General features: G+C 41.2%; 1 protein-coding gene across 3 annotated transcripts in view; it reads left to right on the top strand.

Annotated features, from left to right (window-relative positions):
• Window positions 1–4,691: 4,691 nt before the first annotated feature.
• The window catches only part of SMAD5 (SMAD family member 5), a 40,423-nt gene continuing 32,994 nt past the window's right edge, over window positions 4,692–12,120 (top strand). For all 3 annotated transcript variants that reach the window (XR_006720578.2, XR_006720579.2, XM_010971652.3), the window contains exon 1: window positions 4,692–4,849. The gene's annotated coding sequence lies outside the window, so the exon portion shown is untranslated. The remainder of the gene's footprint in view (window positions 4,850–12,120) is intronic.

Here is a 12,120-nt window from a genome sequence, read left to right on the forward strand (position 1 = left end):
ATTTGGGAATTGTCTGCATAGATAGTACCAGGGGCCTAAGAGTGGATGAGATGACCTATTAAAGTAAGAAGAGAAGGGAGTCTACTGTCTAGTAAAATGAATACATGTTTTACATAATAAGGGAATTTGCTAGGAATATTTTATGGATTGCTGGAGAAGATGCATGTTTTTAAAACAAACACTTAAATAATCATTTACTATGTGCCAGGCACTGTTCTAAGCGCCTAACAAGTCTCTATTCATTTAATCCTCATAATAATTCTATTAAGTTGATACTACTGTTATCTGCATTTTACAGATGACAAGACCGAGACATAGATTGGCTAAGAAATTTGTGCAAGGTCACATACATGGTAAGCAAGACAGTCTGTATTCAAACCAGGAAGTCTAGCTTCAGAGTTCTCATGACTAAGATTTTATCCAGTTAAAGGGCATCCTGGAGAAGGAGAAGTTTCTGTCTCCTTTCCCTCTCCCCAATTCCATAACACTTCCAGATTTTCACCTGCCGCTCTGGATTTGTGGCAGAGTGCACATGTGGTTTGGTTCATCTGAGACTACATGTCTGAGGATGAAAACTGAGAATGTAGAACTGGGGAGGTCAGCTGAGTTAACTTGGAGGGTGTTTGCCGGCAGGAGGAACAGATGCTGCTTAAGTCAGAAAGAAACGAGCGTTCACTCCAAACCTTGCTTTAGAAAGCCTCTTTGTTTTATGACTCTGGGTGCAAGCAACTCTTTTAATTTTGTGTTTTGGATCACAGCCATAGGAGGCTTTCTTTAATGTAGCAGATGGCTGGAGACAGGCAAGCCCGGTTCCTACGCTCTACATCAAGCAGCTTTCCCTAGAGAGGAATCTCCCAATTATGTTGCTCAGAAAAAAAGAAGAAACAGTCACTTAAAATGGACACATTAAATTTACACCCCGTGTAAAGTAACCATTGCTTTAGACATCCACAAACATTTGGAGGCGAGCAAATCTTTTGAGAGTCTGATGAAAGCTATAAGCTTTTTCTGCAGAAAATTTGTATGTAGGTTATATACAAAAAGATGCATATTAATTCCAGGGGGCTCATGGAGTCTCTGATATGCATCCCTGAAGCTTCAAGGAGTCTCTGGCAGCGAGATTCCTGTGCTTGCAGTGGGGTTAGATGTTATTCCTTTCCTTTCCTTTTCCCTTTTTCAATACATTAAGAGTCTCGAGCTCTGTGTTGTGAACGTAAAGGGCCTGTGGATTATTAAGGGATCAATTTCACACGAGAACACTCAAATTTTATTGGAAAAAAATCCTTTCATATATAGGATAAAGTCACTATAGTGTATTCTCTGGTTGGCACAGAACCTTGGCTCATTCTGTTAGAAACTAACATGAAGTTTCTTTTGAAAATTACGGCATGGTGATTTTTTTTTCTCTCTGGGATCGTGGGGTATGTCTTTGCACATTATTTCTTTGGGACTTTGCTCTTAGAACTTTTCCCTGTTTATCTCTGCCTCTTGCACTGTTTCCAATATTAAGGGTTGGAGGTGGGGCTAGTTTGTCAATTGAGGAACAGAATTTTCAGAACCTGAAACACAGCTTTCTTGTTTCCAGGATACTGTCCAGAGAAGTCACACAAACTTAGACATTTCTTCTTCTGATGTCCACTTGCCATGACTGTGTGAGGAAGGGAGAGGTCTCTGAAGTGGCTACCAGGGTCCCTTGTAGATCTCTGTGATGTCATTCACTAATGCTTTTACACTGGGTGACTCCTTCTAACATCACCACAATCTTCCAGTTAGAACTCCCCGTAGACGGGGAGTGCACTGATTACTTAGGGAAAAATATTCTGAGCTACAGCAAAGGGTGGAATTGAGATATATATTAAATATATTGAAATCAAAACCAATTTGCCTCAATTACCCTATATTTAAAAATATGGAAAGACTGAATTAATTACCCCAGTTCTTCTTGTTCTATATATGGTCCCACATTTCCTATAAATTGCTTCCTTAGTGGATCTGCAAAATTCAACATGGGAATAGGTAATAGATGAAACATTTAAGCTGGTTCTTTACGACAAATGAGTAATTGATCCGGTTATGGAAAACTTTAAAGAAAGGGCTCATTTTCTCCCTAAACATCAACTTAAATCAGATTTTCTGAACCTCAGCACTATTGATATTTTGATTTGGATAATTCTCAGTACAAGGAGGCTGTCCTGTGTATCGTAGAATGTTTAGCAGCATCCCTGGCCTCTACCCAGCAGATATCACTCACACCACCCTCCTAGATGTGACAACCAGGATTGCTCAAAAAGTTGTCAAATGTTCTCTGGGGAACATGGTCACCCCTACTTGAGAAGCACTGGCCTAAATTATCCAGATTAGGTCTGTTGATCAGTAAAATAGAGTATTGAAACTTCTTCTATTTGATCTTTCTGATCAGGTGAATGCTAAACTGAAAAAGCAGTTTGTCTTGTTTGATGCCCCACTGATTATATATACGTACCTGTTCAGATCATCTTGTTCTGCATTTGTTTTTCAATCCCATTTGATTGCCAAAACCAGGGACTTCCTTACTACATTCCTGTGTCTCTGACAGGCCTGTTCATTTGCTGTTTGAGAATCTTTCTGACTATATAGATCTTTCATGATCTGATTTTTGATACCGTTTAAGGTCTGGGTAATGTCTTAGTCCTTTAGGAGGAGTTTCCCTTCCTGTCCTCTATGTTATCATCTCTTCCAATTTAAGACCTAAGCTGAGCTTGCACAGCAACCTGGAGAGGTTGGAGTCTCTGGTTGATTTGATCAGTATTTGAACACATAGTTCAGGAAGCAAAACTGTTGGCTTTGGGATTACACGTGAGATTGTCAGAAGGAATCCTGTAATCACAAATTGTTCTTTACATATGTACAGTGACTGCAAGACAGCAAACAGTTTGTTTTGGGCAGGATTTTACTGGCTGTTTGAAGTGAGGAGTGGCTATAGTGTACAAAATATTTAAACCAAATTGTTATGTCTTATAATGTTCCACAGAGCACGCTGCAAACATCAGTTCTGGAAAAAAGGCATCCTCCAAGGCAGGGTTATGGGCACTTCTGGGAGCTGTAAACTCATGCAGGCTCCAGAAATATGTGCCTTCCAAGGCCTGGAAACTTCTGAATTAACAACAAATAATCAGTGAGTGTGACAAAGAATTAAAGTACACAGACTTTACTTTCACAAAGTTTATGTAGTAGTAAAGGGGTTTAAGACATAGACCTGACATTGCAAACTGATGGCCAGCAGGCTAAATCAGACCATGGATTGTTTTACTTGGCATGTGCAGGGTTGGCCTCCTGAATGTCTCAGAAAGAGAAAAAGAAAGAATGAAAAAAGTTGCTATACATGTAAAATTGAGGTTTTTACATTAAAATCCAGATTCCCAGCTGCATTTGAAAAATCATAAGATCTGCCAACACTAGGTCCTTATTCTCACTTTTCCTCACGGTTGACAGTTGCCTGGAGTGAACTAGTAGCTGCTCCCTTTGATCGGAGCAGGCCCTCTCTGGTTCCCCATCCTGGCTCTCTACACTCCCTCACTCTGTCCACACTTGAGATGACAATCCTTTGTGCAGAGACTTCTGCCACATTTATTATCTGTCTTCACTGTGGAAACACAGTGCTGAATGAAGCCTGGAACAAAATGGCTGCTTCCCATTTGTGTTTCAGGTGAGATGACCCTGGCTTAGGCCATGGTGGTAGCAATAGAAGCCATGAGAAATGGTCAGATTTGGGATATTCTTTGAAAGTAGAGTGATTAAGATTTCGTGATGTTCTGAATTAGGGAATGAGAGAGAGGATTTGAAAAGACTCAAATTTTGATTTTTAGTTGGATTAATTTATTATAAAAGTAAATCTGTAGTGGAATATTGGAAAACCAGTGTCGAACTTTTACAATAAAAACAAAATTATTTAAAAGTTTTTCTTCACTAGTACTCTCCAAAGTGGGTGCACCAGATGGTACCACTATCGTTTTCTGTGAAATGCTGACACTTTGGGGGATGGGGGGGGAAGGGGGAACATTGAGAAGAGCCCCAGTAACTAAGAGAAGAGAGATAGGCTCTTGCCCGGAGAGATGGAGTTAAGGGATCTGTCTGTGGGTGGCCCTTGTGCACCTCAGTGTCCCTACCCATCCAGGACGGTGTATCTTGAACTACTGGGGTTTCATTACATGGACAGTCCTACTTCGGGGAACTCAAAGGTCTGGCACCGCTAGAGGAGCTGGGGGACAGCAGAGGCTCCAAGATTTTCATGTGGGAGGGGTTTTAGGCCTGCACCCACTAAGAAGCTGTAAGATGTTCAGAAGCTTGTTCTGCAGCTACTTTTTTTCACAGAAAGGCTCTCTTCACTCGGATTTATATTTATATTACAAATCGTTAAACGTAGCAAAGTTGTATCTAAAGATGTTTTAATTTCCACTTTAAACAAAACTGAGAAAGTCCTCAACTGTCCATGTAGAGGATTCCTTATAAGATGGGTTGATTTGGTTACTGGAGACTACTAGTGGCTATCGTGTGGTGGGAGCTAGCCGACTGCAACTCCTGGGCCTGGCCATGGACGAGAGAAGCCTCCGGCAGATCGGAAGCTGGAGTTCGCGGGCGCCGAGCCAAGCGCGGAGGCTACCTTCAGCCGCCCCTTTCCTCGGTCCCGCAGCGGTCACTCGGTCGCTAGCGCGCATGCGCCGGCCCCGCGGCGTCCTCCCCGGCTTCGTCCCTCCTTCATCCGGGTCCTGGGCGAGCGGGCGCCGTGCGTGTGTCCCGCGGCCGCGCTGCTAATAAAGTTGCGCTGAGGGGAGCGCAGCAACGGCGCCGGGAGAGCGCGCGCCGCCGGCCCGTGAGTGAATGTGGGGCCCTGGGACGGGCGGGCGAGCAGGACTCGGGGCTGCAGGCTCTGCCCGGACGCGGTTCTGTCCTAGTGGCCGGACTCGGGCCGAGGCGGGGGCGTGCGGCCGCGGCCGGAGCGGAAACCACCCGGGCCTGCGGGGTGGGAGGTAGGCCGAGTCCCGGCCTGCCCGAGTCCAGGCGGGCGGCGGTGGTGCGGCCAGTCCAGCTAAGGAGGCCGGGGCGTCCGGAGGCGGGGCCGAGGCTGGCTCTTGTCCCGGCGCCGCTGTTACCGCCTGGACTGTGGAGGGAGGCGTTCGGGACGCCCTCGAGGGGGATCCCTGGCCCCGCTTCTGTCTGGAGGAGCGGTTTGTTCTCCCTCCTCTAAGCGCCACCGTCGATACACATTCCTGGTAGGATAACCGCGCTCGGCAGAGCAGCCTGGTCGGCTACGCTGCAAAGCCGTCCAGTGGCTTGATGAATCCTTGCCGCCGTCGCTTTGTGTTTCAAAGATAAGAATCCACCCTTATCGGTGGGAATTACACTCTGGGCAGTTGTGACCTGCTGCTGCACTCGGCTGGTAGTTAGACCTGATTTCTGCCACTTGCCATGCCAATTTTCATCATTGTAAAGATTTCGTCTGCTCCATGTAAACTTCTGCCGTAAGAACAACGATAATCAGTATATTTGCCTTCACCGTATTCAACCCCTGCCGGGGTCCTTCACGTCAGTGTCATTACTCAGATTCATATTCCGGTCTGTCCCCCTCCCCCTCTCTCTTTCCTCTCTTCCCCTTTCAGCTGCTGTTATTACGTGGAGTTTGGAGCCTAAGCTTTGAAAACTCCCATGTGGCGCCTGTCTTAAGTCGGAGCATGCTCAGTAGCCAAAACAGATTTTGGTTGGGGAAAAAAAAAAAAAGCTGGGGCCAGGATAGTCGGGTGTTTGGACGTTTGCCCGCTTCCTAACAAAATGTTCCAATTCTGGTTTGGATGGCATTGGAGAGTGGAGCTGTAGGCCAGCCTAGGGGTGAGGAATGCCTGAACACCCGAGGCCAGATCTCAATCTTGATTGCAGAGACATTGTTTCCTGACCAGCTGGAGGTCTAGAGAGAGGGGGGAAAAAAGCATTCCTGGCTGCCAGTGCGTTTACATGGGTGTGGTACTAAGTGTGTCTTGTTTACCTTATCTTTCTTTGGAAAAAGTTTTGAAGTCTGGTTGGGTTTGTCACATCATGCCTGTTGCCTAGCACCACCAAAAGTGTTCTTACCTAGCAACAGAGACTGGATAGGTGGAGGTTGTAGCTTGTCCTCACAGAAGTTGAGAGACGGGGGTACTTAAGTTGCTGTTTTTCAAATTATTTTTTTTAACTGGAGTAGTTAAATTTCCTTAAATTATAGCACCGGAACTGCCCAGCGAGAATCAGTCTTTAATTTTAATTTGAATGCTGAAAGTTTGAAAACCTTAGTCCCAGTAGATTAGTAACATTCCAAGTAGTTTAAAATTTCTGTTAGATACCAATGTTGTGGGGAAAACAATACCTTGACACAGTGTGGGAGTTTCACACTTACTAATCTGAATATTTTATGAAATTAGTGTGTTCCAAATTCTGTAAGTTATTTATAGATCTGACCAAATTATCTTACATTCTTTTTTTTTACTGCTTCTTTGGTAACTCCTCCAAAGTGAATCCTAGATTACAAGAATAAAAAACAAGTCATAAGAGACACATTAACAAAATGTAATCTGCTAAAGGTTGTACATAGTATGTTTCAACTTTTTAAATTTAATTTTTATAATTGATTGCATGATTGTCTCTCTAGCATCCTCCTTTCTTCCCTCCCTGCATTGCTGCTTCCTTAGTGTGACCTTCCTTTTCACATAGCCGCTTTTTTTGCATAAACTTTACCCGTTTATTTTTGTTAATAAAATCCACTCATCATTTATACTTCCATTTCTTTCAGATGATCGCTGAAGTAGGCAATAAAAGTTAGATGAGCCTTCCCAACTGACTTTCCTCTTAGATTTTAAATGCATCCATATGATATGGTCTAGTTAAAAGGAAGAGGGGAATGGTGAACTGGAAAAGAAAAGGCTAAAATATTTTTGTAGATTCTGTACAGACTTGGTGGAATTATCTACTTGTCTGCTTCACTGTGGTAGGCGCCAGAAAAATGGGTAGATTGATATGTGTTGCATTTCTTTCCCCTCTGGCAAAGTCAGTTATTAATTTCAGTGGGAGACCATGGCAGAATGTTGTTGCTAATGAGGTTTGAATCAGATTGTTGTTTACTGGTTATGTAACACGTTGCTGGGAGTATTATTAAAAGTTGCCTTCTGTAGCAAGGTAGAAGCAAGTAAATTCTGCTTACCCTCTTCACTGGGTTTTAATTCTTGGCTGAACCTGAAGGCACATTAGACTATAACCATAATTATACCTGGGCAGCCTGTCTGTTTCCTGTTTTCATCGTGAACCCAAACATTATGATTTGCAGTGATGATCTTTTTTGTCCTTTGCGTTAAACCGAGGCAGTATGTTTTCTCTGAACTCAGATTTGTAACTTGGTCAAATCAGAGATAACTGGCTTCTTAGTGTTTTGAAGACTAGGCAGTAAAACACTAAACAGTTTTTCATTTCTTAGTAACTTAAGTTGGAATACTATCTTAAAAAAATCTATTTCACACATATTGTTTGATTGTTTTATGTAAATTTTAATGTTACTGGTAGTTTTTAGAGTCTTTGAATTAAAAAAGCCCTTTTTGTTTATGACTTATCAGTATTTATTCTTACCAGATGTATATGTTGGTTTAGGCATTGAGCCACACATTTGGGTGCATTTCATAGCTGACTTGAGTACACTTTAGGATATAGCTGCCTTTATTCCCCTGGTTTATGTCTTCTCTGTTCTCTTTACTTCTAGAAGGGTCTATGTCACTTGTCTCTCTTTTTTGTTCTTTGTACTAAGCACAAAGAAGAAACCAAAATAGTTTATTTCTTCAAATATCCAGTGGGATTGCTAGTATACTAATAAGGTCAAAGACATTGGAAAAGATTACTTTTTATAAGGGACAGTCTTATAAAAGGAAATCTTATAAGCAGCCTGAGGGATGATTCTTATCTCCACCAGTCTGGATATTCTGGAGAAAAGATTGTCTAGGAGGATACCCAAGAAGGCTGCACAGAACATTCATAGGATGCTTTCTTCACCAAAGAAGATGATGAATGATCCCACAAAGCCTATCAGTGTCTTTTTACACCTTGTTTTTCCGCTTCCAAAGTTAATAGAATAATAGTAATTGAAATTCTTAGTATTGCATTATCCAGTTCATTGCCATTACCTAGAACTCTGGATCTGAGAAGTATGTTTACTAGTTGGAAGGTTAAGATGTAAAAATTTTTTTGAAGAAATGTTAAAAGCTTGATTATTGTTAGAACCAGCTAGTTTTTCAATCTCAAGGTCACTTATATACTCTAACAGCTTTTGTTGTTCACAACTTTGAACTGATGGGGTAATTACAGAGTTATTAGGTTTTTCATAAATAATCAGCAAGTTCTGGACTCTGTAGCTTTGATATTTTCTTTGCCTTGGGCAGCTAGGCGGGGACATTTTTGGCCCCATTCTAGTGGAGAGAGGGTTTCAGCAACTTTTCTTCCAGCTTTTACTGTATACGTAGCTTGGTTGTGATAATATTTTAGAAGAAAGAAATCCTTATTAGGCAATGCTGTGTGTGCAATACTATAATTGTAATTCACTCTTAAAAGCTAGTTGTTAAAAGTACATTTTGTAAACAAGGTTTGCTCTTGAATTATTTGGTATATCAGTCTCTAACATATATATATAGCTTACAGACTGGTATACTCTGGAATTCTGAAAATGGCGTCATTTGTTGTGAAATTTTAACTGGATTTTTCTTTTTGGTTTCTGTATATATTGTTTTGTTATTACTGAAAATAATAGTAAGAAAAAAAACTAACGTCACCTTCCCACCTTTCTCTGAGAATAGCAGCTGGAGGCCTATGAATAGTCTTAAACTTTTCAGATTTAACTGTGATCTAAGAACATGGCTGGTACTCAAGGCAAGTTTTGCTTTGTTTACTTTTGTTTTCATGATGTGTTAGGATCTGCCTACCATCCTATCTGGTAGGCTGTATAACTTGAGATCTAGTTATTCTGGTTTGTGTGTTCCCAAGAAAAGAGGGAGACTGCAGAAATATTTCAAAGCTAGTCTTTTGTTTTCTTTCCGTTTATTCACATCTTTCTGCCCACTGAGTGTCTACTTAACTCTCTGGCCATTTTCACTCTTTGGAGTTGAAAGTGTAAATTAAATGAATGATGACTAGAGCAAAAACGTACCCAAAGCCATATATATTCCCTTTTCTTCTAAGTAGGTTACTTGACCTCTGGGGTACACATGAGGTATCTGGAGAACATCTTCTTAAAGCATTGGACTATATATTGTGTACACAAGTGTGCTCCATAGACATATTTTGTAACATAGTGATTTCGTATTTGCCCCTGACGATTTTGTAATTTATAGGAAAGCGCTGTAAAGATTGACCGGCTCTGTGTCTATTCCTGTGCCTACAAGCCTATACAAGCATACTCAGACACATCTGGTAGCAATGTCGGAAATCTTGCTGGCTCTGTGGGGGTGAGTGCTACATCTAGATCAGGCTCTGCTTGATTAGAGGACTTAGAGGAGCAGGTGAGGTTTAAAGAGTGATTAAAAACTAGGAAACAAAAGTCTGGATGTGGGAGATAAAAAAGTAGAGACTTGTGTGGGCACAAAGAGACTAGGCAAGAGTATTATACTTGTAAGAAGTGTCAGGGATCATGAGTTCAGCTCTTGAATGGCTTTCAAATCCACTTTGAGAACTTTGGATGTCTTTGGAAATAGGGAGACACAATTGGGGAAAGTGGTGATATAAGTGTTTCTCTAGGAAGATGATTTTGGTATTCATGTGATTGGATTTCCTCTTTTTTTGTAGACGTTTCCATAAAGAATAGGATTTCTGAATCTAGGAGAGCTTTTGGGCAGATTTGCTCTTGGTTTCTTTCTCTTTTCTGCTTGCAATCATGGATGTGGCTTACACTTCGGTAGTAATTGTATACCTGGATCTGGGATTGATTTGACAGTGTCTGAGTGATGAGTGTCTGCTCTTGCTGATACTTGGTGACTATTAATGTTAGAAACATAAGGGTAAGCTATTTTTAAAGCTTTACCTCCACCCACCACAAGAAATTACTTTCTCCCATTGCAGATGGTCCTAAGGGGTTTGGTTCTTAAATCTGCTGTAGGACCTGAGACCTTTGTTAAAAATATGGGAGGTGGGGCCCTATTCTCAAACCTAATGAACTTGAATTTTGTGGGATGGTTATGAGAAATTTGTTTCTTTAAAACCCCCATCTTTTGTGATTCTTTTGTGTAGGATTGGCTGAGATGGTGGTGGGTTGTGACTTGTATGCACATTTATTTGTGTGGGTTGATGTGCTTAGATTTCATTTTGGCTGATAGTGTTGGGTGAAATTTTTGGATTGGTTTGCTTGCCTTTTGTATTGAAGCAATTAGAGATATTGGAGCAATTAGAGATATTGAATTTATTGTCTCCCCATTAGAGATGTTGGAGCAGAAAGTGAAGGAGCTATTTCTATGAATTTACCTCACCTCTGAAGTCTGGGCATGAGCAGTGTGTTGTCTATGTGTCTGTCTCTCTGATTAGGGAAGACTCTTGAGGGAGGCCTGTGTATGTGTTTATGGGAATTGGTCAGGAGGCCCTACTCATGTAGCTTGAAGTAAGAACAGGACTTTTGGTTTGTTGATATTAATATAAGTTCATTTGAATGGAAGCTTGGTGAAGTTTAACAGTATTTTATTCATACATTTAATATATGTAAAATGTAACTCCTGACCTTCCTTTAGCTTCTCTGTCAACCTTCCCCAAATCAGTTGATGACAGGTCCCATTCTTTTCTTTCGATAGCCCAGGCTGACATCTTGGAATCATTATTGCCTCCTCTGTTCTCACATTCCCCATGTCTCTTCCATCAGGAAATTTATTGTCTCCTGAAACATGTGAAATTGTCTTCTTCTTACCATCCCACTGCTGTCACCCTCGTTGAAGCTGTCTTCATCTCTTTCCTAAATTACTGCAACTTTGGACTGGTCTCCTTGCTTTTACCTTTGCTGTGCACCCTACCCCTCCTCCCTGTTTATCCTCAACAAATCAACCAGAGAAATTCTTTAATAATATAAATCAGAAAATGAAATATCTCCACTGAGAACTCTCAAATGTCTGCATTTCACTTATAGTGAAAAACCAAAGCCCTTATCATACCCAGCATACCCAATCTGGAGCTCTTACCTGTTTTCCCCTTCTTCACTTATTCTCAAGCTTCATGGTCTTGCAGTTCCTTAAGTACTCCAGGCATGCTCCCACCTTGGGACATTCACATTTCCTGTTGCCTTTGTCTGTGATAGTTTCCTGCTAGATATCTGTCTGGTTGACTCTTTATTTCCTTGAAGTACTGACTCAGTTGGTGCCTTCTCAGTGGGTCTCAGCCCAACCACCCGATTTAAAATTACACGTCTCCTATAGCACTCCCCATCCAACTTCCTCTGCTTTGCTTTTCTCCATAGCATTTTTCACCTAACAAACTATACTTATCACTTATTTTGTATTTTGTCTGTCCCCTTCCTCTGAAATGTAAGCTACATGAGGACAGAGATTTTGGTCCCTTTTATTCACTTCTTTATTCCCAGCTCCTAGAACACTACCTCAATAAATAGACTTTTGAATGAATAACCTGAATGAATTTAGTAAGTTCTCGGAATATGCTTAGTACTATTTTTCAAAGATTACACTTCTAGTGGGAGAGACAAAAATCAAATAAACCAACAAAGAGTTACAAATTGGTAGTACAGTGAAGGACATGAATATAATGTTGGATTAGAAGTTGGGAAAAACCTATTTTATATAGAGTTATGGGGTGACCAGGTAAGATCTCTGGGACGATAGGTAAAGCCAAAGCCTCAGTAATGAGAGACCTAGAAATTAGTGGTTTGAACTTGAAGAGAGTGGCCCAGGCAGAAAATGGCATTTGTAAAATCTCTGAAGTACAAGAGATATTCCAGTACAGGAAGATAAGTGCTTTTGAAAAATGAATTCTTACTACTATTTATTGGGAGCAGAAAATATTTACCCCTAGTTTTCTTTTGATTTTTCTTAAATTTCAGTCTCCAAATTTGTATTGCCCTAAATATATTGGAGAGAATTCTTTTGGAAAATG

The sequence above is a fragment of the Camelus bactrianus genome, chromosome 3 (assembly GCF_048773025.1).
Source record: "Camelus bactrianus isolate YW-2024 breed Bactrian camel chromosome 3, ASM4877302v1, whole genome shotgun sequence".
NCBI lineage: Eukaryota > Metazoa > Chordata > Mammalia > Artiodactyla > Camelidae > Camelus > Camelus bactrianus.